At 48.2% G+C, this 27,781-nt stretch overlaps 1 protein-coding gene across 2 annotated transcripts in view; it reads left to right on the forward strand.

The window, feature by feature from the left end:
- Window positions 1-8,887, forward strand: part of LOC146810542 (uncharacterized) — a 206,881-nt gene extending 197,994 nt beyond the window's left edge. For both annotated transcript variants that reach the window (XR_014966610.1, XM_085617581.1), the window contains one exon: window positions 7,792-8,887. The gene's annotated coding sequence lies outside the window, so the exon portion shown is untranslated. The remainder of the gene's footprint in view (window positions 1-7,791) is intronic.
- Window positions 8,888-27,781: the final 18,894 nt, after the last annotated feature.

The following is a 27,781-nucleotide window of genomic DNA, read 5'->3' on the forward strand; positions in this document are numbered from 1 at the left end:
ATTGCAGGGATTGCTCCTGATATTTTTAAGCGATGGAGGCTGAGGATTGAATTAAAGGCCTTTGAGAACTTGTTCTTACAGTACACCATGTGTTCAGACCAGGTGCCGTTCGCAGCAAAGACCATCCCCAGATAAGGAAAAGTGCCGGTGCAAGTACATTTTTGATCTCCCACGATAACAGAGCTTAGGGGATATTTTCTTGGCCCACAGGACATTATAAAGGATTTCTTAAAATTAGTACATAAATCTAAATCAGTCATAAAGTCCATGAATCCTCGTACTAAAGTGTGTAGTGCATTTGATGTGCGTCCAATTAAAACTGCATCATCTGCGTATAAAAGCACCGGGAGAGTTCTGCCTTTAATTCTAGGGACGTCAACAGTGAGATTAATCAGTGATTTATGCAAATTATTTATATAAATGATAAAAAGCAGGGGTGCTACGACGCACCTTTGCCTAACCGCTCTACCAACACTGATATCGTTAGACACCTCGCCCCCGCCACCAATCCTGACCCGCGCCTTCAAGTCTCTATGCAGGTAGGCCAGAAAGTGAACAAGGGCCTCAGCAAGGCCATAGGCTAAGAGGATGGACCATAGGCGAGACCTATTGATAAAGGCGGAGGTCAGGTCCATAAAAGCTAGATTGAGTGGCAAGTGCTGTGCTATAGTATACTTTCCAACAATCAAATTAAGATTTAAATACTGCTAGTTAGTGCCAACCTTGCTCCTAAAACCTAGTTGGCATTTTTCTAAAATGTAATTGTCCTCAGCCCAAAATAAAATTGTATTGTATAAAACTCTTCCTAAAATTTTAAGGGTGTTATCTATTGAAGAAATCGGCTTATAACAACTGGGTTGTGAGCAATCACTCTTTTTAATAATTGGGGCGATTATGCTAGTGGTCCACGACTTTGGCAATGGGGCGTTGACTAAGTTATTAAAAACATTTAGCAATAGTGGGGCCCAAAAATCGGGTTTGTATTTAATGATGGCAAAAGGTAGCCCATCTGGGCCAGGGGCTTTATTGCCCGCACTCTGGCGTATGGCCTCCTCGACCTCTGTTAGCGATATTGAGACCCCAGATGGAACCGTTTGGTAAAAAGGGTCAATTTCCAACACTGGCACTGAGTAAATTGTTGAAAAGTGATTTTCCCAGGTTGTATTAGTTATGTTGCAACTTATAGAAGTTAATTGCTGCCCCATTGTTCTTGGTTCTTAAACTGCGGTCCAAAACATGTTCCCATTTTTTAAGCTTTTAGCATTAACAAGCGCATCCCAGTGTTCTCTTAGTAATTCTTCCTTCCTTTTGGCAATGGTCCACTTATACATCAGCCTTAGGGACTTTACCAATAGGTTGCGCCTTGGGCTGTGTGACAGGGCCTTGCGTAGCTGCCTGTTGGCCTCTGAGCACTCATGGTTAAACCATCTCTGTTCCCGTTGTGTTCAAGTGATGGGTTTGGACAGCAAAGATTTAGTGGCTCCACAAAGTTTATTGAAAGCAGTAATTGCCTCAGGGTGTGGGTCCTGAGCCTCCAAACAAAGATTAATGAGGCTCAAGTTTTCCCTAACCATTGTTCCAAATAGCTCGGTATTATCAACACCCTGCCATACCAATCTAAGGTTATCCGTGGACAGTGTTAAGTTCCTAGCACCACATTCTATATTAAGTATTGGGGTGGGGGATAACCTTAATACTATTTGAATTGGGTTATGGTCCCCATAAGTGGTGGCTATGGTTTCCACTTTCAGCAGGCTGGCCTCTAAGACAGGTGTGATAAAAACATAATCGATTGTGGATGAGCCCCTCCCTCTAAATGTCTGTTCTAGGGGAGCATTGTCTTTTGTGATGGCAGCAATCTCCATGGCATTAGTTAGATTATGATTATTCAGGTGGTCTACTAACTCCATACCGCTGTTGCATTTTTGGCCGCTGCTATTTGGCTGTGTACTTGGCCACAGTTGAGGCAACTTGGCATTACAATCGTCACCTAGGCAGATCCCAGTTCATTTAAAACAGTCTTTGGATTTTTGGATAGATGCAATAAAATTAAATACATTTATAAAATTCCCATTTGGTATAGAATGGAAATCATTATTATAAAAGTTAATTAAGAAAAAAGAAACCCCCCTATTAAACATTATAGCTTGGTAATTATTATTGTTTTTACATATGGTTTTAATGGTGCCTGCTCATATAGGTTTTTATAGCCACTCCGTTTCATTGATAGGATCATTGTCCTGCTGCCATTGACGTTCAGTCGATTAAAATTGTTTTAGCGAACCAGTTTTTTTATCAGCTGCAGGAAAGGTAAACCAACGTGCCAGCTTTCTGTAACAGTGGAGCAATTTAATCCATGGTTGAACTCACAAGGGCTAAATAATCTCTAGAATGTTTTTAGGCGTTGCATCAGAAAGCCCAGTCTCCAAAGGTAAAGGGCCAGCCCAGTTCTCTGCAGAAACACTATTCCATGTCCTAAACTCTACTGCAAGCTGAGAACAAGCATTGGCATAGCCAATAGGTCTCGCTTTTGGGACCTTATAAGTATTTACTATGCAGCACAATATCCTTGGTGCAACAACATCAACTAATTGCATGGCTAAACACTTATAAGATCCCAAAGGCGAGACCTATTGGCTATGCCAATGCTTGTTTGCTTTGCTGCCAAGCCAGAAGGCGCGCTCGGCTCTTGCAGAACAAGCAGCATGCTGTGCGCCTCAGAAAGCGTGAAACAGAGTATACATCTGAGAACAAGGCCCACCAAACACTCTCGTGCGAACTGAAAACCCAGTAAGTACTCCTGGGAGACAGGGGGACTGGTTGAACAGCATGAAACCGTGCGCAGGGCCCGACGCCCGCTGTGTCACGCTGGGAGTTGTCCGCCCGGGGCTCGCTGCCCTGTACTGGCAGAGGGAGGATCTCTTACAGCAAGTGACTGAGCTTGTTACGCGCACATGCTCCCTGCCGTGACACATGACCTGCCACCGGGGCACGGACGAGGTCACAGACGGCTGACTTCAGGGCAATGACAAGACAGGTTTCTAGGCCAAGACGAGGTGTATGCGGGTCAAGTGAGGTGTGAAGTGAACGTCAGCGGGAGAACATCCTAAACACTAGAGTAAGCTATAAAAACGAGGAATAAACCACATTTCTTAAGCTTTGATGCTCAAATGTATAGCACTCACACCTGTATGCAAGGATGGCGATGCGAAGGAAGCAGCAGTTTAGGATCCGTCTCCTTCAGTCCAGGGGTTCGCCACCGCTGTGAAGGCGCTGCCTAACATGAGATTCGTTCCCTCAATGTCACTGTGTGACAGGATGTTTCTCTCATGCGGGCTTTACTTCAAAGTAATATATGGGAAAGTATACATCCAGCACACATAAAACCCTTAACCATTCACAGTGGAATGCAAATGTCATCATGGCACATTTAGGGGAGCTTTAGGGGAGGAGTCAAGAGCTTCGTATTGGGTCAATACGAGTTAATACTTTTTCTTGTACACCCGAAAGGACAAAACTAATTGCCTCTAAACACTTCAACATTTTGTGAGACGAATGATGACGGTCTCGTGATGACGAATGGTAAATATAACAAGCAGGAAGTGGGATAAGGGAGGGGGTGGCAAATGGTGATCACTTTCGCGGCCGCTTTGATGTTCTCAGTGGCCACACGGCTCACTGGGGACATTAAAGCGGCCGCGAAAGTTATCAGGCAGGCTGCCAAATGGTGCGCGCGCCCGGCGCACATGCACTGTATTTGGAGGCCTGAAAAGCACTAGTTTGCACGGTTAAATCCCCCATTTACTAAAGCTCTCACCAGTGCAGCGCTAAAGCGCTGGCTCAGGCGAGACCTAAAAAGCAGTATCCTTGGGCCTCTTTCTAAAGGCATAAGAAAAAAGGAAACCATAATGGCTCGACAAAGGAAATGGAAAAGGGATGTAGCGTTGATAAAGTGCAACATTAGACCAATTAATATCAAATGCATCGCTTTGATTTGTGTGTGTGGGGGGAGGGGGTTGGAAAGCGAAACATTCATAGCCAGCTCAAGTGAAAATAAACCAATACATTTAGAAGACAAGCTGAATTTTGTACATCAAAATGAACATTAAAATCCAATAAAACAATTGTCTGCGTAGTATCAGTAAACACATTTGAAAGAGCTGAGGCCAATAAATCTCATGCCTCGACACCACTGTGAGGACGTCTATAAACCAATAGAATGTGTCATTGAGAACCAGAGGGGTCAATTAGTTTAATGGAAAGTTTCCAGTGCAGGAGCTAAACAAGCATCTACCTTTGTACATTTTCAACTATATCTAATGAAAATAGCATTCACCTCTTTTAGAAGAACAATCTTCTGTTCATGTTTAATTGTGGTGGGGGTGGATTAGGGAAAAATATTTTTGGGAGTGCCTGGCTTGAGTCATAAGCATAATATCTAGATTGAATTGGGTAATCTGAAGGAGAGCAGAAGCACACTACTTCACATTCCAGCATTCAGTATGCACAAGGGCATCATGGTAAATGCAGTGCTTGATAACACTTACTTCAGTGAAGCATTGGGAGGCATTGATTGCTAGGATGTGAGGCAGTGTGTGCCCACCCCCATTTTGTTTGCAAAGGCTCCCTTGAGCTAATAAGTTGACAAGCTCTGGCTGATGCACCTGCACCCAATGAGTGGTACAGAGACCTGAGAAGACTTTGGCCAGCATTTCCAGCACCCCAAAAAATGTATTGCTCTCTAATAAAGGACAACTATCCTGAAACACATGTCTAGAGATAGACGGTATGGGCTACACCAACAAGGGTGAAAAACTATAGACTGCCACTGAAGTAAGTGTTATCTTGCTATGCGTTTACCATGATGCGAACTTAGTGCTGGGATGTGAGGCATTGTGCTCCCACCCTCTTTTTGTAGGTAATGAAATCTCTAATGGCCTGGCTTTTTTTTATTTTATACAGCAGAACGGTCATTAATAAAAAAAAATATTTTTTTTAAAACTGATTGAGGGCGAGAAAGAAAAACGGACAAACGCTGGCAGTTCGTCATCTAAAAGATAACGCATTTTTCTAACCTTCGGGTGACCGCATCTAGCTGCTGCATTGGATAAAAAAAGGTTCAAAAGAAAATGTGCAACTGTCAATAAGACAACCAATTGACTTACCTGTTGAGTTAGTGAACTGGCATCATGCCTGGGTGCTGGAGCAGTCCATAAGTAAAATGTCCACACTCAAAAAAGGATTCCCAGCTCAGAAAAGTCCAGGCCAGACCCACCGGCAGCCTGATCCTGGAGATCTACACAGAAATGGGAGGGAATGCTTAATTTTTAATTAATATATATATGTAGTCCTATTTTTATGTCTGTGCTCGTCCCGGTTTTTCATTCTGAAAATCTATTCACCCTACTGAAAGTAGCCCAGAGGGTTTCTCCGCTTTGGAAAGACCAAAAAATACTCATCAGCACAACCTGGTAAATATTGTTCTCTTCGCCCCATGGAGAAGTGGCGTGAGTAATGCTGTTGGGCTTGGCAAGTGATTTGGAAATAATTTGATAGCCACATCTTCAGTGCTTAATTTGAGCCTTGGTTTCCCGGTACTCGGCACCGGCACTTAATTGTCAACACCGCAGTTATGACTTTCTGCTACATGGTGGCACTATTGTCAAATACAGAGACAAGTACGATAACTGCCACCCAAGCCACTCTTATAGCTTTGGGGGACGTGGAATAGTCTTAATTGTCACTTTTGTAAGAATGTGATGCTAAGTTGTGTTGGTACTGTCATTCAGTAATGACTGCTGGGGCATTAAAATGGTGGGGCAACGCGAAGGAGTCAGCGCTGGTGGGGCAGCATGGACAAAATAATTTAAAAAATGCTTACCTGCCATCTGCAACATCTGTGCTCTTCTGGCTTCTGCTCCTCGTCTCCCGGCATGCCACAGGCTCCCCTGCATCAATCCAGAAGTTGGGCTCATGCTGGTATTACCCAGCCTGAGAGCAGAGCTGTGATTGATGTGAGCACCCTAGTTAGGCGCCCGCTAAGGGACTACGACCCTGTGCTTGCTCTCCACCCTGTACAGCACCGCTCGGGTGGAGAGATCGAAGTGCCCATAACGGTTTTGCCGGCCTTAGACAGCCGGTCAAACTGTCATGCGCACTTGAAGCAGTGCCATCACTCCTCCTTTCATCATGTCGAAAAAGACGGCCCGCCCTGCTCTTAACTACAGGAAGTGAGCAAGGGAAACAAAATAATAATAGCCTTTATTATTATAATTTTATTTTTCACTGAAAAGCAGTGGGGCGATGAGCCTCTGTCTTAGCAGAGGAGCTGCCGCTGCAGTGGCAACTGGCAGGACCATCTGGTGGTGCAAGCTACCGTGGTTTCGTGACGAGGGCCCTGGCACTTATGTGATTTTTTTTTTTTTTAATTAAGCACCGCACATGTACCTCCCATGCAGTTCAAATCGGGAGGAGGGCTGTGACAGTGGGCAGGGCGCCTTGTTGCAGGAATGTTGAGTGGAGATAGGAATTTTTGTTTAAATATGCTTCTTACAGATTTTTATACATGCTACTTTCTAAATAGGGTACAGGCTGACTCTTAAATGATAGATCACCTTGTTTGGAATTAAAAGCGCTTTTATGAACTCGATCTGGTTTAGTTCGTGTTATAGATATTGGGATATGTAATTATTTTGTTAATGTTGGCAATCACACATGCAAGTAGAAAAATATAAAAAAGGTACGTGAGAGTTCGCAACTTGAACATAGTGTGTTATCTGTGCTTATTCTTTGACTCGCTTTGAGAGCATTGTAAACGAATCAGTCATTGGTGTGTTTTAATGATTTATGGCTATAATTCATTTTAACCCATTGGAAGCTTTTTAGGTCGAGCCTGGGCGGCGCATGTGCTGCTCTGCGAGGCATGCTGTATCGAGGTAGGGACGTGAAGCTCTGCCCTCTCTCTGCCTACATTTTTCATTGGTTTGTGTAATTGTCCACTGTGAACTGTGGCTGATCATTGGTCAAAAGGCTTAGTAGCTCTACCTTAGTACCGCCTTGTCTCATTTTGTAACCTTCCATGGCGACACCCCCTGTTGTGTGTTGTTGCTCAGTAGGCTTTAATCAGCCTCCGAGCACTATTTTCTCAAATAGCGTTGTCCTGCAAGCTGTTGCAGACAGGACAAGCTCTCTCCTAATGATTTGTTATTATTTTTATATTACGCATTTGCAATGCAATAGGTCTCACATTTGCGAGAGTTTAAGCTATTGGCATTGTAAATGACAATGCCTTTTATTTATCTGTTTTAAAAACAACACTCCAATAAAAGGCATTGTCATTTACAAGGCCAATAGCTCAAACTCTCATAAATGCAAGACTTATTGCATTGCATATGCTTGTTAACAGTTCTTGTGAGTGAAACAAGAGTATGTGTTGTTAAGCAGTGCTGGACATCTCTACATTGCCCTCCTTTCTCCCAGCCCAAACTTGGATTAGATTAGTGGCTCTTCCTCCCAGTCCTATGGCTTTTAGACAGATGGTCAGTTGGACAGACATCAATCTGTCAGGCCAGTATGTGTGCAATGATGTTCAAGAGTTCTAGTACAGTGAGAGGCACTGGGGAGGTAGTCTAATGAAGATGGGAATTCCAAAACCACTTTTGATCCGGCCCCAGGTAAAAATAGCCTGGTTTTCGCGTCATTGCTTTCCATCAGCACTTTCTTTGCATAAACAATGTAAAATGAAATGGCTTCCTTGCCCAGTGTTTGATATGATTTCTTCTTCTTTTCTAGCTCAATGACATGGTTGGTTTGTGCGCTGTGAATGTTACCACACTGCCAAGCAGAGGTGCTGTGACTCGCTGGAAAGAAAGAAGTCAGTAAATTGCAACTTCATGAAGAAGTAAACCCTAATCTGTGAAAAAAACGAAAAACATTGAGACTCGTGGATCCGTTGTGAATTATTTTGCTCTTTGAAACAGTGTCCAAGAGACTTTTTTTTTAAAATAAAATATTTTGCAATAACTAACGCATGAACTTGGAGCAGCATTTCTTGAACGTTTTGGGGACCGACTTGAATTCTTTGGACCAGCTCTCGCTGATGAAGACTTAGCTTCATGAATGTGTCAATACATCGCGTGATGATTTCCCATCTCCTGGTGCGGCTGGGTTCAAGGTGAGGAGGAACCTGGTGCTGCCTTTGTGTTCTCTGTCTAATTCCATGGTGTCTACTTGCATCTTCAGGGGCTTTTGCAGGAAGACATAGATCATAAAGTACCCCTCTGGTATCCAGGCTGGCCCTTCCAACTCACCTCTTGTCTCTCAAAAGAAGTGTAACTTTGCTGTACTGTGCTGCCAACCATCTCATCACTCCAAAACTTTAATTTATTTACTGTTTATCTCTGGAAGACCAAACCTCGATGTTTCCCTATTTAAACACATTTGCGTGTGTATGCAACAGCTCCTCTCACGGTGTGTATGAACATTAAGAAATCTGCCTTGCCATTGGATAATTGTAGGATTAGTTTGACTTCAGAAGAAGGGGCCCAGATGCCTCTCAACAGTGTGACATGCATGTCAAGGTACATTACTTATGTAATAGAAGACCACATGACAGCGAAGTTTTTGACTGAAGATTTTATATGTTGGATTGATACAGAACGAGGACGTGATAGTGTTAATAATTGTATAGAAACTGTATGTGAAGCGCGGTAGATTGACACACTGTTTAGGTTCTTAAATTATAATGAAAAGTTACTATTACTTTCTCTTTGCATTTCAGGGGTTTCATTTAAACCTTCCATCTCCACCCCCTCACTGACACACCCCTCCAAAAGCACCATCAGTGACATTAAAACATTGAAAGTTAATAAAAAGGTTTTCATTTTTATCACCATCCTTTATTCAACCACCATGATCAAATTTCCATAGTGCAACCAAAATTACACTGAGTTCGACCAGTAGAAAAACATTACGTGTCTGTGTGTATGCTCCAGATAAGAAAGCTGACAGTTGAAAGTAGATTTTCAAGCCTTAAACCAAACCATATTTTTGCTCATTGGATTGCTTTAAAATTCTAGTTACTTGTACAAACGGTTATGTGCTTGCACTTGTTCACCAGAAGGATGGAGTGACTGACCATGTGCTGTCCTGATAGCACCCATGTTCTTGAGGGGCATTTGCTATCGGCAGCTCTTCTATGAAATTCCTTGCATATGATTACAACTTGGTCATATCCAGTCTTACAGTAAGGTTGTGCAAGGAATTTAAATCATCTGTATCACTCCATTCATTGTCTTTGATTTTACCAAGCATTCCGAGGCTATTGTGACTGACCGTGCCTTTTGTTATCCGGAGTCCAGCGCATGTCATCGCATGGTAAGTTATGACAGTAAATCTTCAGCCAAATTGAGGAATATAATTCGAGCAGGTATAGCTAGTCAGGATTAACCTGTGACTATTGTGTCCCGACATTCTGTAAACATACAATTTTTATGTTTTTTCACAAAAATATCAGTTTTACATTTAATTGATTTATATTTTTCTTGGTAAAATAATGTATGTATAGAAGTGTGAGAAGCTATTTCCATACTGTGATGCTGTTGATGGTCTTCGTGGTCAAAACTAGACAGCCAAACCCATGGACAGTTTTGCATACTGAGAGTACCGCCACTTGGAAGACGCCAACTTTATGGAGCATATGCTGCCTTTTGCACCAATAAGTTTAACAACCTAGTTTTATGTTTAAAACGTTTTTATTGAGACAAAACAAACCATGGGGGAGGGGGACAGGAGGCAGGATACGTGGAATACAATCAAAGAAGAAGGGATGCATCTCCAGAGGGTTGGCAATAGGTGAAGCGTTGGCTCAGAGGGAAGAACACAGTAAATGAACGCTAGAATTACAAGCTGTGGAATCCCACGCGCGTATCCGACACCCAAAAGCAGAGCAATAAAACCCCCCCCAATCAACCCCTCAACAGAACACAGTCCCCCCCCTCCCATCCCCCATCCTCCCAGTACAAAAACAACAACCCTCCCCCCTCCCCCCGTCCTATGGTCCCGCAGCAGAGTAGCCCTAACCAGGAAGCCCCGCACAGCCCCCCCCCCCCCCGGCCGGGGGTCCCCATCTCACATGTAAGCTAGTCCGCCGGGGTCACCGGCGGCCGCAGCCTGAGAAGCCTAAGATACCTCGGGCAGGTGAGCTCCCGGAATTCAGTGGACAGCAGCGCTAGAAAGGGTTGCCATAGCTCCTCAAATTGGTCTATCTCCCCCGCAACCGTAAGCGACAGCTTCTCCATCCCCAGCACATGCCAGAGTCTGTGCAACCAACCGGTGATGGAGGGGGCGGTGGATGTGCGCCAGTGGATCAGAATGTTCTGAACCGCAGACCCCAGCGCTATCGCAATCTGCCTACCCCTGCGGGACTTCAGTGGGTACATTAGGTCATTGGGGAGGCCCAGCAGGACATACGCCGGGAGGCGCGGCAGCTCTATGCCAAAGTGCTCATCCACCTCGTCCAGAACTTCCTTCCAGTAGGCGGTCAGCACTGGGCAATCCCATAGGATATGTGTAAGGGTACCTTCCTGCCCGCAGCTCCGCCAGCACCCCTTGTCAGTGTGTCTATGCATTTCATACAGTCTCTCCGGGGTGTAGTACCAGTATGTGGACACTTTAGTGAAGGTTTCCGTAAGGCCCGTGTGGTATGCAGAGTGCCGCGCCCGATACGCTATTTTGTCCCATTCCTTGTGGCTGAGTGTCCTACCCAGTTCCCTGTGCCAACGCTCCCTCCCCGGATTGTAGTAGTGAAACGGCGGGGGTTGTAGGTGTTTGTACAGATCAGTGATCAGTTTAGCGTCGGAGGTCCGAGTAGCCAACCACCGCTCATACGGTGTAATTGGACGGGCAGCGGCGGCACGCACCTGAGGCTGGAGGGCCCAATGCCGAACTTGCATGTAGCGCAATCTGTCCAGCTCCGTCAGGCCGAACTCCTGGCGGAGTTGCTGAAAAGGAACCACTCCTTCCGGGCCATAGATCTGGAAGAGTGCCCTGCAGCCCGCCTGCACCCAGTGGGAGAAAACCCCCGGCTCCATCCCAGGGGAGAAGTCCGGGTTGCCCGCAATGGGCGTGAGCGGCGAAGGGAAGGTGGTAAGGCCCCGGGCCTCACAGACCGCGTCCCACACACGCAGGGGGACCCGCGTAACAAAGGAAGCGTAAAGATTAGCGGGGCGGTGCGCGCGGCGCAGGAATGGAACCTCTTGTAAGGTGCGGCCCGCCACTGCCTGGTCTTGGAAGAGCCAATGTTTGTCGGACTCCCACCTGCTCCACTCCACCAGATAGCGGAGCTGTGCCGCCTGAAAGTACTTACGGAGGTCCGGAATGCCGAGACCCCCCGCTTCCGGAGCAAGCGTGGAGAGGACCCTCTTCATACGTGGCCTGCGGCCCTGCCAGACAAAGCGGGAGATGTCAGCCTGCATTTGTCGTATCCAGCCCACCGGGGGTTGGAGTGGAAGGGCCCGGAAAAGATATAGTATCTGGGGCAGCACCGTCATTTTGACCGCCGCGATTCGCCCCAGCCAGGACAGCAGGCCCTTGTTCCAGCGGCCAAGCTCGTCCTTGATCTTCCTGCTGAGGGAGGCATAATTGGCCGTAACCATCTCCGACAGTGTAGGCGCCAGCAGAATCCCCAGATACGGCACCGTGGACGAGGACCACTGCATGGGGAAGAGCCGTTGAAGATCCCTCCTGGTTTCCGCAGCCAGGGACACGTCCAGTGCCATCGACTTGCTCATATTCATTTTGAAGCCGGCCACCCCCGCGAAGGCGTCCAACTCTCGGAGGCAAGTAGGCAGCGACCTCCTAGGGTCGTCCAAAGTCAGCAGGACATCGTCCGCATAGAGACTGACGGTGTGGACGTACTGGCCCATCCGGACCCCGACCGCATCCGGATTGTCACGAATCCTCTGAGCAAACGGCTCCATGTAGAGGGCAAACAGGAGCGGCGAGAGAGGGCAGCCCTGCCGCGTGCCGCGCTCGATGGCAAAGCTACCAGAGCTACACCCGTTTACCCGCACCGACGCTGAAGGATGCTTATAGCAATTAAATACCATGGTGCGGAACTTATCGCCGATTCCCAGTTTCTTAAGGACCCGCTCAAGATACGGCCAGTGAACTCTGTCGAAGGCCTTCTCTGCATCAACGGACAACAACATCCGCTCCCCCGAGATCCTTGAGGCCTTCTCCAGAACATGTGTCACCCTCTTGGTGTTGTCAACCGTCTGTCTACCGGGCACAAAACCAGCCTGGTCCGCCTCCACCAGGTCGGGGAGGTGTGGACCCAGCCTGGCTGCGAGAATCCCCGTGTACAACTTGAGGTCGACATTTAGGAGAGAGATGGGCCGGTATGAGCCGCAAAGGGCCCGGTCCTTCCCAGGCTTCGGGATTACCGCGACCGTCGCCCTCAGGAGATCCGGAGGGATGGCTCCCGGTGCGGAGAAAGAGTTAAACAGCCGCGTAAGGACAGGGGCCACGGCCGTGCAAAAAGTCTTGTAGAATAGCGACGTGAACCCGTCCGGGCCCGGGGCCTTGCCATGTTTCAGCCGCGCAATAGCTGAAATCACTTCCTCCACATGGATGTCCCGCTCCAGGTGGTCAGCCTGAGCCGGGTCCAGTACCGGGAGGGTCACCGACTCCAAATAGCTATCGGTCTCCCGTGGCGGGGAGGGCTCCTCAGCATACAGCGCCTCGTAGAAGCCGCGGAAAGACTCCGCTACTTCCGCGTCCCCGGAGACAACCCCCCCGTCCGCGCCCACCAATTCTTTCACGACGCTGCGCTGTTGCGCGACCCGGAGCCGGTGTGCTAGGAGCTTGCCACATCTGTCCCCCCCAGTGTAGTAGGCATGTTTCAAACGTAAGGCGGCGTACTCCGCCCTATCAAGATCCAGAGCCGAGAGGAGCTTCCTCGCTGCCTTCAACTGCCTCCAGACCCTCGGCGCTCCCGTACGGCGGTGGACCTGCTCAAGCTCCCGAACTTGAGCCGTCAACTCATCCCTCTTCAGTTGTCGCTCCTTATTCTCGGCTGCAGAGATAGAGATGAATTCCCCCCGTAGGACGGCCTTCAATGCCGCCCACTGTGTCGCCTGCGAGGTGTCAGTGTTGCTATTGTGAGTGAGATAGTCCTGTATGACCTCCCCGATGCGTTGCACCACCGATTTTTTGTGTAGAAGTGTGTCCCGGAGGCGCCACACCCCCCGAGAGGGGGAGGCCGCCGGCCACTGGAAAACGCCGATAACTGGAGAGTGGTCAGACAGGGTCAGGACCCCGATGTCCGCCGCCGTGGCAGCGGCACGCATCGGTCCACTCACCAGGAGGTAGTCCAGCCGTGAGTAAGTGCGGTGTGCGTGCGAGAAGAAAGAGTAGTCCCTATCCGTGGGGTGCAGGGAGCGCCAGAGATCATGCAAGTCCATGTCCGCAATTCGGGCCTTCCCAGCCTGGGACAGTTCCCCCGTCTGCGGGAAGCGCTGCGCCGATCTGTCCATCCCAGAGTCAAAGACAATGTTGAGGTCTCCGCCCAAGATAACGTGTCGGTCCGGGGAAGCAGTGACATCCACCAGCGCGGAGTCTAGGAAGCGCTCCTGGTGCTCGTTTGGGCTATAAACGGAGCCAACCGTAAATGCTATGCCTCCCAGGCTCATGCGATACGCAAGGAGCCTCCCCTTCTGTTCAGCACACTTATGCAACACCTCCCCCCGAAAGGAGCTCGCTAGGAGAATGGCTACCCCTGCCGTCTTGTTCGCTGCCGAGGAAAAGAACTGGGTGGGGAACTTAGCAGAGCGCATCCTGTGGCAGTCTCGGGGCAATAAGTGTGTCTCCTGCAAAAGGCAAATGTCCGCCTGCGTCCCCTCCAGCAACGACAGGATCGCCCTGCGCTTCACCGGGTTATTCAGACCCTGAACATTAAGGGTCACTACCTTTAGGCCCGGCATTCCTCGCAGGGATCGGGAGCGCCATGCAATGGGTAGGGAATCAGCGGGTGGGGCGCGCGGGGCCGCAGCGCGGGACAAGCCAAGACAAAGCGGGCAAAGACAACATCGGACGGGACCTTCCCAACCCCAAAACAACCCCCTCCCCCACCCAAAACACAACCTTGGCAACTAGCCATCCCCAAACTCAAACACCCCATAGTCTCAGTCAAGCCCCAAAACGGGCAAGTCCGTAGAAAATAGCAAAGTGGACGTCCAGCCACTCACCTCCGCCCGCTCCCCCCCAACCCCCCCGCCCCGTGCCAAGCATGTTAAGAAGCTAAAGACATCTCCCCCCGGAGTGTATGTTAGGCCGTCAAGGCCACGCTAGAGGAGCCGATCGAGTCCCCGGCCGCCGCCCTCAGGGCGTCTGCCATGTCCGCCCTAATGGTAGGGGAGTCCGGGCGCCCTGCACTGGTCGCTGAGCGCCGCCTCGATGACCTCCGCCGATTCCGTCCCTCCGAGGACCTCCACGACGGCGTAGCTCCCTCTTCCTCCGCTGCCGTGAGCCCCAGGACACCACAAATGTCTTGCAAGGAGCGTAGCTGATGCAATACCCCGTTCCACCGAAAAATCAAGCGGAAGGGGTGACCCCAAGAGTACGGCGTCTCATGCTCGCGCAAAAAGTCAGTGGCAATCCTAAAGGACCTGCGTTTCTGTAGAGTGATGGCAGAGAGGTCCTGGTACAGCGCCACCGGCCGATCCCGAAAGGTCAGGGGCTGTTTCCTGCGGGCTTCAGCCATGATACGCTCCTTTAGTGGAAAGTCGGGCAGGAAGGCCAGAATGTCCGGTGGGGGTGCCGATGGCTGGCGCTGGCGGCCAACCCTATGCGCCCTGTCGATGCTGATGGGAAAGTCCGCGGCCTCCCCCAGGATTTCTCGGAACAGGGCCCGCAGATAGCCCCCCAGATCGGACCCCTCATCCGCAGTCGGCACGCCACGCACTCGGATGTTGTTCCTCCGAGATCTGTTCTCGAGGTCCTCAGAGTGGGCCTGGAGCTCCACACACTGTTCCCGGAGGCGAAGAACGTCCTGCTGGAGGTGGACTATCTCCTCCGCTCGCTGTTGGCCCTCCGTCTCCACCGCCTCCACACGCTCACCTAGGCCCTCCACCTCTCTGCGCACTTCTCGGACCTCGCTGGCCACCTCCCGCTTCAGTGTCTGGAAGTCCTCCCTGAGGGAGCTAAACAGTTCCTCCATGAAGGCCCTCGTGACGGGTGGCTCCCCTCCAGTCACATCCGCCGGAGCCCGGGAGGGCCCCGGCGAGGGCTGTGTCCTGTCCCGCAAGTGCTGGGCCCTGCCAAGCATGTCCGGCAGAGTACGGTCCCCTTTCTTCGGGCCTCCTTTCCCAGCCATCGTCAGCTCCGCAGTCGGGCCCCGATCCAGGCGCCCCAGAGGTGCTCAGCCGCCGGCAAGCACTCGGGCCGGGGGATCCCCCGCAAGTGAGGTCGCTGCGTCACAGGTGACAAAATGGCGGCCGAGCCCGGTCACCGTCAGCCGCAAGAGCTAGCGTGAGACAACCAAGGGGGCCGCAGCGAGGGGGTCCCAACAGCTCATCCCTCCGGTAGTCAAGACAGCAATATCGGGAGGTCGTGTGCAGCCAGCATCCAGGGCTCAGCGGAGGTCGCCACCACTGCTTCTTCGGGGACAAAATGGCGGCCGGGCGGAGCAGGCCACACCGGCTAGGCCCGGCGACACCCCCGGGGCCTCCGAGGTGCCCCGCCGTGAAATAAGTTCCACCACCGGCCCCCGTTAGTCACGCACAGGGGGCCAGATAATCCGGCCCCAACAAGGAGTCCGCTGTACCTCGGCTAGGGGTCAGGGCCTCCGCAGTGCCAGGTGTCGCCGTCACCAGTCCGAGTGCCGGGGCACCCGTCCCAAGCCCTCCACACCGTCGGGCCCCTTCCCGCCAGGCTCCTTCAGTCACCGTCGAGCGGCGGGCCAGATCCCCTCCAGACCGCAGCTTTCAGCACCAGGCCCAACCGAGGCGCCCGGACAGCTCTCCAATACGCTCCGCCCCTCGGGCTCACCGCCGTCGTCCCCTGATCTCAGACGAACTTTTGGGGGGGTTCCCCCGGGGCGATCCGGACCAAAACAGCACCAATGTGTGCCCCTGATGTTCCGCCACGCTCCTCTCCCGCGCCGAGCCTCAGCGGGGGGAGAAAAGCATAACAAAAAGGCTTTAGCTTGGCCGGGCCGGAGGAGCTACGGGAGGAAGCGTCCGCTCACCCCGCCATCTTGGCCACGCCCCCAACAACCTAGTTTTAAACAGTTATGTTAATTCTTTTTTGCCAATTGCCCTTCTGCCATTGGCAGGGTCTTGTAGTGCTGAGAGCTATAGATGTTTTCGTGTCGTATGGCTCGTGGAATGCCCGTAATGTAGTTGAGTTGGGAAACGAAGATGCAAATAGTCTACTATACCGGAGAAAAAGGCAAAGTAAATTGTCTTTGTGCTCTAGCATTCCATTGAAAAACATTTGAACAATCGATATTTTATAGCCCTGCCTTTTTTTGCCCCACAGTCTCTCAACAACACTTTGACACATTTTGTTTTGCAAATTAGATACAAGCATTCAATATTAAGTCGGCCATTAAATCCAAGTTTTGTAATTTCTGAAACAGTGAACAGACTGTGATTTTCTAAAACTCTGTGTTGCTAGCAGTGCACTGAAAGCAGAGTTGTCACTCCTAAATCTTCACAACGGAGATTGTTTTGCATAGGGAGCAGAGATGAACAAGTGCAAATCTGTCTTTGTAATTTTGGCAATAATGTATATGATATATTGTTTTGTCGTCTGACTCTTAAAGTGCTGTTCAATACCAAGCATAATGATACTATGTTCTTAAACCTCTCCAGAGTGAGTGCCTGGTATTCAAATGAATGACCGTCTGGTCCCATACAGACATGTTCAGCAGGTGCATTATTTATTTGTTGTGGAAGTTTTTTAGAATGCATGCCACATTCAAGCTTCGATGCACAAATTCTGTAAGAAATAATGCAGGGACCATAACCAGCACAAAATTCCATCAGGTAAGAGCAAAGAACTTTTATTTGAAATTGTATAGGGGGTTGGGGTATTGGCCAGGGGTGTATATGCAATATCTGAACTCCAGCAAGCTTTTGCTCCTGGCGTGGTTTTGTGACAATTCAACAATTATTAGTGAGACCATGAGATGAAATACCTGACTCACAAGTGCCATGTGAAGTTCTTCTCTTGCCACATGGCTCAGGGACTATTGAGGCTATGGGGACAGCAGAGGAGGAGAGTGTAAGATATAGAAATGAGGCGGTGGTAGTGCCTGTGAGAGCCAATAGGCCTGATAGGGCAAGACATTGTTACCTTGTTGATGATCTGTCTTATGGTTCTGGGGGGACTGCACGACTAATGAGGGGATCAGAACCTGTTGGGTGGGAGGGTTTTTAAAAACCATTATAGCTCGTGGAACAGTGATCTGCAAACTGTGGATTGCATCCCCCGGGGGCAGGGGACACCCACGCTACAAAGGCCTCGCTGTGTCTCTCAGCTGCTGTGTTAAAGAGTCTGGTTAAAGCTTCAAAACAGACCTCTGACTGGTAAAAGAAAAGAAGCCCAGCAGTTATCGCTCCCAAATTCATCTCTATGAATGGCATTTACAAGGTAGGTCTCAGAAGTGATCACTTAAAACTTGTTTAATTTACAAGACGGTCCAGGGATGAATTGCGATGTGAAAGTGTTTGGAAACAAAAGACAAATGATATACAAATTAAAAAGTGAAGATTATAGGCATGACGTTTACAGGCATGGACCCTTCAGGAAAATATAGTATATAAAATGTTTGCTAGTGTGTAATTTTCCCAGTAATAATCATTTACAGCGCATAATACAAACACTTGTTTTAGGCACATGAAAATCTTACTACCAAACTAAATGTCATTCGCTTCATCAATGAAAACGTGACTTTACCCTACAATGATTTAAACCCTTGCCATGCAGGTCACACTGATTTTTGCAGCAGGAGCATAAGCCACTGAAATATTTCATAGGATTGGAATTTGTTACCCTCCAGGTTACACATGGATCTCTACAACAACTACATAGCCTCACTGGACTAGCTTACTGGGATTTGAACCTGTGACCTGCTGGTTACACAGAGCACTGCAGAGATATTACATTAACATTGGTAAGAAGATGCACTTTTGCTGTGGATGGACACCCGAAGATCTGCAGAGTAATGAAATACTGACTGCATAGTGAATGTAGATGCCTAGGGACCTTGTTGTCTGGGAAGATAGAAGCTTGCGAGTAGTGAGTCTTCCGTGGGCTGTGAAGGCCAGAAAAGAGGTTATTGGGGCTACAGAAGGATCTCTAAAGTGCTCTGAAGAGGGTCTTAGCACCGTTTCAGGTGCTCTTTGTGGCTGGCTGATATACGATTCCGTAGAAGACCCAGATGATCTAGGTGTTGTCAGGGTACGAGTGCGGCCCTCAAAGTTGCTGGAGAGAGTTTGACCCAGCTAAAGGCTTCCTAGGTTTCAGGTGTCAGCCTGAGCAAGTGTCTATTGGCTTGTCCACAAGTCAGCAGAGAGTGACATGGTAGGCTGAAGTTGAACAGCTGGTGAGATTGAGAGCCAGTAGCACCGGTTATTGGGAGCCAGTGGAGTCGGTGAGTACCAGAAAAGCATTGAGTGCCTCTAAAGGTCACAGAAGTCTAGCTTGGGATATTCTTGGGTTGGTGGCTGACATCTGTAAGTGCTGACTGAATGTCTGCGATGGACAGATGATTGATAGCCTGTGACGGCTAGTTGAGGGGATGGAAGAGTCAGCAATAGGAATCTGATAGAGTGCACTCTATGTATCTCCCATTGGCCAGATAAGGAGCTTTTAGGACCAATAAGGGCGATGGGTGTCACGTACATAGGATCCGAAGGATGTAAACCGCTCTGAAGGATACCAAAGGATCGTGCCGCTGCCCCCACGTCCAGAGAGGCCCTGTTGCAGGACCCTTTCTCTTGCATGACTGGATGCACTTTGTATCGGCCCCCACAGCAGACTTCGACCCCAAGGCTATCTTTGGCTGCCTCCACTATACCATATCTGTCTGTGAGGGAAGTGTGCATTAATGCTGTCTTTTTTAAAGAAAACCTACAATGATGCTTCCCACACCGTACATGTTCTTTATAGTGACATGAAAAAGAAGGTGCATCCTTTTAAGTTTTTTTTACATTTTTTTTTATGTCCTTCATCTAGTCACCACCAAATTGTAACTAGAAAAGTATAACCTCGTGCATCAAACACACAAATGACACTTTGTATTGTAATTGCATTTATAAAGCGTTTAAACAACACACAAATGACCCTTTGTATTGTAATTGCATTTATAAAGTGTTTACTTCCCCATCCTCATCCCCCACCCCGACGAAGTAGATTAAATTAATAGGAGTGAAGTGTGATAATTAGTGGGAGGAGGTGATTGTGAGTTTACGCAGATGGTTGGCGAGGGGAATAGCTGAGACTGAGGAGATTAGATATTGTTGAATTGCCTGGTATGACTTTTGAAGTAGGAGAGGTTGCAATATTTAAAATGATCTGTAGGCAATTTGCAGCAGTTACATCTATTAGGCCAAACCTTCTTGTGACTTTGAGTAAGTTACACTCAGAGAGAGGAGGCGTCCTAAAGGAGGAAGCCATTTGAAGCAAAAAAGGAGAGGCAACAATCGGAACCTTTAAGAAAAGGTCAGTGTCTAGTGCAGGAGTTTAGGAATATAGAGGATGCTTTTGAGGCTAGAATGCAATTTGATTATGAAAAAAACATGTGCACTAGTGCTATATTTGGTACGTTTTACTTGGATTTAACTCCTTTATCATTTCAGAATAAACAGCAAACAGTGTTGAGTCATCTACAACTGACCAATGAGATTGTATAATATCACTGTGTATACAGTATCATGATCAGATACATAGGCGGCTTATGCCTTATTCCAGCACTCAATCCCAACTCTTGCGAGTGCTCAGAGTCCATGTTCATGGCATTTAATCCAGTTCTACCACACCCCCTGAGTCTGAACCCAGCTGTCTGTCACAGTTCATTAATGTTCGGAAAAGATGCTAAATCCATTCGATGATGTCCACTCGGTCGTAGACTACTGAAGTCAGTTTTTCCAGCGCTTAAATGTTCAATGCTTTCCCCCACCACCCTGGTAGAGGAGTGATGACTGGCTGCTTCCTGAACTGTGCCAGTGCCAGCCTGCCTCCCTCCAAGATGTGGGTGATGAGTTGACCTCTCAGAGTGGTCAGGAGATAAGCGTTGTCATCAACCTCGCCTAGGAGGTTGAATAATGGTTGGAGCGTGAGGAGAGACACCCAGCATCTCTCTGATGTGAGTCACAATTTCGGACCAGTATTCTTGGACGCCGGCGTAAGTGTGCGGAGGAAGATGCCGTGCCTACCACAATTTTTCCAACATATCTGAGCCCCCTATCAATTCACCAAAATGCCAGGGGTAGCGGAAGTGACATCATGTACCCTTTGACCTTAATGTTGTCACTAGAAGTGCATCATAAGACCTTTGACTCTGCATCTTCCCAAGAAGTCATGTCACATAGCATTAATCCGGATGACATCACAATAATTAACATTGCTGAAGTTACATAATTGCATAATTAATATATATTCTTCTAGGTGAGAACAAAGGGTGCCAGTGCCGGGAGGCTGGCCCGCCTTCTTCAACAGAGATAACGCTGAGGGACCGAGTCCCACCCCAGCAAAGCTGCAACCCGCACCAGACAACAAGCGAGAGAACAGAAAGTTGCTGAGAGCCTCGGATGGCCCAGTAAGTAACTCCCCTGTATGTTGCAGGATCTGCATACCCGTCTCTCCCCGTCTACCAGTTGAATGACCTTACATTGGTGCATGAGGAAACATTGGCTCAGTCATCAAAGGAATGGCTTGGTTCAGGTGCTGATCTTCAAGCCAGTCCATCCAGATTTGCGCTCATGGATGGATCCTTAATCCCTTCAGCGTAATGTAAGTGCATGCTACTGTGGTCAGAGATGAGTCTTCACTGGACTGGTTGTGCAGCTGGGTGATATGACTGCACCATGACTTTGGTCTGTGTAGAACCAGCTTCTGCACATAAACATGCTGGAACTGCAGGCAGTCCGATTTGCTGTGAAGGCATTCCTCCCTTCCATCTCAGGGAGAACCATTACATTTCTGTCAGACAGCACTGTTACTATCTTTTTATATTAACAGACAAGATGGCTTGAGATTGTGGATCCTGTGTTGTGAGGTGATTTGCTTTGTAGTGGTGGATGCAAGAATAGGGAATTTTCCCAGTAGCGGTAAACCTTGCAAGTTCCCTCTTTGTGGGAACAGATGCTGTCAGTGTCTAACTAGAGGACCACAAGTGGGAGGTTCACCTCGAAGTGATTGAGGTGTCCTGGAGTGGATCTGTTTGCCACTGCCCAGAACAGAAAGTGTACTTCAGTTTTGTGCCATACGCTTCCTTCTGAAAGATTTCTTGGGGGATACCTTCAGGGTAATTTGGTCTTCGGGCCTGCTGTACATATTTCCTCCCTTTCCGCTTCTGTCAAGTGTTTTCCAGAAGGACCAAGCAACGGTCAGTCTGATTTCCACAGATTGGGTATGCTGGTCTGTACACACCGCATTTGACCACCTCTTCTTCTACTGAACAGTGTGGACCTGCTCTCACAACAGGATGGTCAGGCCCTCCAACCCAAACCGTGTGCTCTGTGACTATGAGCATGGAGATTGAGCTGTACTAGCTAGAGTCTGTTTGTCTTTCTCCTGACGTGTCGAATGCCACCCTGACTGCCACGAAAATTCATATGAAATCCATGTATATGCGATGCAGGAACAGATTTATTTAATGGTACGAGTCAGAAGACCTGAATTCTTTTCAGTCTCACCTTTCTGTTGTTTTGAGATTCACACTGTCTCTCTTGCCTAGCAGGGTTTGGCAGTGGCAACTATTAAAGGCTTATTGACTGCCCTGTCCACCTGCATGTGTGGTTTTCTAAGTTTAGATCACCAAAAGTGGAATGTTTTCTAAAACATTTACTTTGTTTCCTCCCACTCTGTTCATTTTTCCCCGAGTAGGATTTGAATCTTGTGTTGGCTTTATTAATTGCATCACCATTCGAGCTGATGCATATTTGCTCTGTTGAATTCTGACTGTGAAGACAACACTTGATGGCAACAATTTGAGCATGTAGGGCCATAGAATGTCATACCCTTTCGTTTTGTCTGTCCTTTATAGTTCTCTAGCTTGATAACCTGGTCCTCCCTACTTGCCTATCATTCCTGCCCAGGGTGGTATCTGCCTTTCATAACAGGCCAAATTATTACTCTTCCATCTTTCTCTCTTCCTTATAAAACCAAGGAGGAAGAGTGGTTGCACAGTCTAGACCCCAGGCGTGTGATATCCTTCTACACTGATCACACTCAACAGAACAGGTGCAGCTCTTTGTGGGTTTTGCTGGAGTCAAGAAGGGAAAGGGAGTGACGGGAATATTATGTACCTCCCAGAAGTATTGTTACTGAATGTGAGTAACTTCTCCTAACAAACATATGCATGTATGGTTGGATACATTTACAGCACTTGTGTATTGCAGATTCAAATTCATAGAGCATTCCTATTTTATATTTTTTGGTTTGGAATATTTGTTCGAGGCATATGAGCTGCAGATCACACACTGTGCAAAGATCGCCATCTGGTGTTGGGCCCGGATGTTTGCACTTTGTTGTTGTATTGGAATAAGTCTTTGGAAGTCACGAGTTAGGTGGCTCCTCCTTTGGACAATAGTGCGCATGGGCATCAACTCCATCTTCAGATTGTTTTTTGCCGCCATCGGGCTCGGATGTGTTCGTCGCACTCCAGTTCGATGTCGTTACCATTCTACCTTTCGACGCGCAATCCTTCACCCATTCTTCAGTATTGTTTCGATCGCGTTTCCCATTCGACGCGCATCTCTAAAAACTTGAATTCTTCAATTCCGGTCGTCGACGCAGGCCTTCGGGCCTAGCTGCGCCATTAATCCTTTGGCTCATAGAAAGGACTCCTTTCAAAATTTGTCCTCAATGTGGATCCAAGTTTCCACATGCCGATCTTCATGAGGTGTGTAACCTCTGCCTTTCGCTCGAGCACAAGGCCAACGACTGTCCAGCTTGTGCCTCTTTCCGCTCCAAGAAAACAATACGGGATTGTCGAGCTTGAAGAAGCATGGCTCGACATCCATACCAGATGATATCTTCTAAGAAGGCATCAATGTCCCGGAGCAGGAGCAGATTGAAGAGGGCAACATTAGCGCCTCTGAAGCCGACGACTCCGATGTCAAAAACATCACTCCAGGGCAGCGGGTCGTAAGTACTGACGTAGATCCCTCCCCCCCCCCCCCACCCATTCACCAAAAGGCTTCGGTAACACCTTCACCTTCGGGCCTAGGTGCACACTCGGACAAAACTACCCACGCCCCGCCTTCGGACTTGGCAAAGAACTCAATACATAAACCTTCAGGCCACTCGGGATCAAGCCAGCCTACTGTCGGTGTCAAAACCCCATCCCCGGCACCAAAGAAGAAACCACAGTCTTCGTCCGCACCGACGACTGGTTCCACATCGGCGCATTCAGCACCGAAATTCACTGGTACTGACTTTTTGGCTCTGAAAAAATTATTGGAACCAAGCAAACCGGTTCAAAAGACCACTGGCGCTCGCTCTTCTAATCCCAAAAAATCATCGGAACCAAACAAACGACCGGTTCCGAAGACCACTAGTGCTCAACCTTCGGATCCAAAAAAATCATCGGAACCAAAGAAACAACCGGTTCCAAAGACCCAAACGGAACCCAGGAAAACTCTGATTCCAAACATAAGAAGCATAAAACGACTCAAACAATCGGACCCAAAAAAATCAGCACCAAAACACACTCCAGAGGAGGAGCTTTTTTGGCCTGATCCAACCCAAAAAAACTCTCGAAATAGACCCAAAGACAGGCCAACTTATACTTGGTCCTTCCAGGAAAAGGAAAATGGACAAACCTGTACCAGCTCCACGCCCTTTAAAGAAGAGCGACATTGCCACTTCTCCTTTAAGAATTCCTTCTCCACCTCCTCCTCCACACCACATCTCTCCTATCCCAGCTCCAGTACCCTCACAATCTCCTCCACCTCAGGATGACGACACCTCTGGGGAGGAAGGGGATGATGAACCCTTAGGGGAACCTAGTCATCCTAATACCCCAGATTACCCATGGGACGATTATAGCACACCAGATGTTCCTAATACACTAGAAGATGATATCTACCTGTCTAGACCATCCCCTCTAGAGGACACTATAGGATTCACTTAGCTCATACACAGAGCGGCAGAATACCACGGTGTGAATTTGCACACAGACCCTGTAGAAGAAGATTTCCTCATGGACACTTTTGCACCATCTCAAAGGTCCACTTCCATTCTCCCAATGTTAAAAGGGGTAATCAAACACGCTCCTGAAGTTTTTAAGCACCCTGTAAGGGCTAGAGTCATTAACCCCAGGGTGGAAAAAAATACAAGTCTGCCCCAGCTGACCCTGTTTGAATTAAAGGGCAGCTTCCCTTAGAAGTCCAACGCCAGTAAAAAAGGGCTAACTCCCAAACCTCAGGCGATGCTCCTCCGCCTCCTCCTGATAAGGAGTCAAAACTGTTGGACGCATCTGGTAAAAAAAGTGTCCCAAACAGCCAACATATGGAGAATTGCCAACACACAGGCTTTGCTGGCTAGGTATGCTAGGGCACACTATGACCAGCTAGAGACCCTACTACAACACCTTCCAGATCAATATAAAACAAGGGGCAATGATCTCATCCAGACACAGGCTCCCGAGCTATTATTACCAGTGTCCTTTTGCGCAGACATGCATGGCTACGCATTTCGGGGTTCAAACCCGAGGTTCAAACTACCATACTAAACCAACCGTTTGACCAGGAATACTTAATTGGGCCTAGTGTATATTCATCTTTGGAGAAGATGAAACAAGATACTGATACTTCCAAATCAATGGGAGCTTTGCAATCGCAAGCTCCCAGAAGTTCCTTTTGTCGCTCCTCTTATAGGGGTGCCTCTAGAGGTTTTACCACTGATAACTCCTCCACTTCCTACAAAAGTCCCACTCAGACCTCATCTACCAGAGGCTATTACAGAGGAGACTACAGGGGCAATAACAAGGGTAGAGGCAAAACTACCAATACTTGCACCGCCTCCACCCCCAAACAATGACTTCCCTCCACTCCCCCGGACCACTCTACTCCGGTCGGGGGAAGATTGTTGCAGTTCCTACCTGTCTGGAACACCATTACCACGGACAGGTGGGCGAGACAGATCATCTATTCCGGTTACTGCCTAGAACTGACTTCAACTCCCCCAAACATACCACCCAAACAGCGTCCAATGTCAAGAGAGCATTTAACGCTCCTAAAACAAGAGGTGCTTTCCCTCCTACAAAAGCATGCAATAGAACCAGTTCCCCTGCAGCACCAAAACAGGGGGTTACTCCCTGTACTTTCTCATTCCAAAGAAGGACGGAACCCTGAGACCCATCTTGGACCTCAGACCATTAAACCTCTACATACAATCAGACCATTTTCATATGATCACTCTTCAACAGGTCCTTCCTCTACTCAAACAAGGCGATTTCCTTGCCACCTTAGATCTCAAGGATGCCTACTTCCACATTTCCATTCACAGGAAATATCTTCGATTTGTAGTGGACGGTCAGCATTACCAGTTCAAGGTTCTCTCATTCGGAGTCACCACAGCACCCAGAATCTTCACAAAATGTCTGGCAGTGGTAGCAGCCCACTTAAGAAGGCAACAAATTCACATCTTCCCATATTTGGATGACTGGCTCATAAAAGCCAAGTCGCATGCCCAGTGTGTAAATCACTCACACACACACACCACAATCCAACTACTTCACGACTTAGGGTTTACCATAAACCTCACAAAGTCTCACCTCCAACCGTCCCACATCCAACAATATCTAGGTGCCACAATAAACACCTCAAAAGGCCTTGCATATCCCAGTCCAGCCAGGATAGCAAGCATGCAAGCCCTCATAGCAAAATTCCAGCCGCAACACTCACTTCCAGCTCGAGTGTTCATGCAACTAATAGGGATGATGGCCTCTTGTATATTCATAGTACCTCATGCAAGACTCCAGATGCGCCCCTTACAGGAATGCGGAACCAAGCTCAAGGTCAGCTAACAGATCTGGTGTTGGTCGACGGCTGCACACATCGCTCTCTGCAGTGGTGGAACACCCAAAAACTTTCCAAAGGGCGACCGTTCCTAGAGCCGGTTCCACAGATTGTGCTAACAACAGACGCATCGCTCACCGGCTGGGGAGCTCATCTACTACATCACACCATACAGGGCACATGGACCCCTCAGCAAAAGCTACTCCACATCAGTCATTTGGAGTTACTAGCAATCTTTCTGTCATTAAAATCATTCCAGAAACAGATATCAGGCAAAGCTGTCTTAGTCTGCACGGACAATATGACAGCAATGTACTATTTACAAAAACAGGGGGGATGCACTCTCTGCAGCTCTCTCAACTAGCATAGAGCATATGGAGGTGGGCTGTTCCTTAAAACATATTCCTTTTAGCCCAACATCTTCCAGGAATTCTGAATCACATGGCAGATCTGTTAAGTCGTCAGACACAACAGATTCACGAGTGGGAACTTCATCCACAAGTTGTTCAACCGTCTTTCCAAATGTGGGGGCAGCCAGAGATAGATCTCTTCGCCACACATTACAACACAAAATGCACAAGCTTCGCCGCCAGATATTCACACCCATTGTCCAAAGGCAATGCGATATGGGTGACTTGGTCACATTTGCGTACGCTTTTCAGTGTCTCCCACTCATTCCGTTAGTGGTGCGCAAGCTGCAACAACAGTCACTAACACTGATCATAGTTGCTCCAACATGGACCAGACAACCATGGTACACAACATTGCTGGAACTATCAGTAGTCCCGCACCAAAAACTACACCTCTCCCCACAGCTCTTAACACAGAACCATGGAGAGATCAAACATCCAGCACAGCTCAACCTAGCGATCTGGCTTCTGCAGTCCTAGAATTTGGGTACCACAATCTTCCACCTGATTGAATGAACATTATCAAAGAGGCTAGGCGCCCCACTACTAGAGCCTGCTATGCAGCCAAGTGGAAAAGATTTGTTATATACTGTAACAACACCATCAATCCTCTAGATGCGTCCATTCAACACATCATATGTTATCTGCTGCATCTTCAAAGATGTAATCTGGCATACACATCAATTAGATTACATCTCGCTGCCATAGCAGCTTACCTACAAAATAGATAACATTTGTCATTGTTTAAGGTCCCTGCCATTAAAGCATTTATGGAAGGCCTCGAAAGAATAATTCCTCCCAGGGTACCACCCTCACCAGTGTGGAATCTGAAAAATCAGCCTCACTAGGTTAATGGGTCCTCCATTCGAACCTCTACATAAATGCGAACTACAATTTCTTACATGGAAAGTCGCTTTCCTTGTGGCCATTACATCTCTCAGAAGAGTCAGTGAGATTCAGGCACTAACTTAACTATTCAAGAACCATTTTTACAACTCCATCATAACAAATTTTACAACTCCATCATAACAAAGTGGTTCTCAGGACAAATCCCAAATTCCTTCCTAAGGTTATTTCTCCCTTCCATCTCAACCAATCTGTTGAGTTGCCAGTGTTCTT

Source organism: Triturus cristatus, chromosome 7 (assembly GCF_964204655.1).
Source record: "Triturus cristatus chromosome 7, aTriCri1.1, whole genome shotgun sequence".
NCBI lineage: Eukaryota > Metazoa > Chordata > Amphibia > Caudata > Salamandridae > Triturus > Triturus cristatus.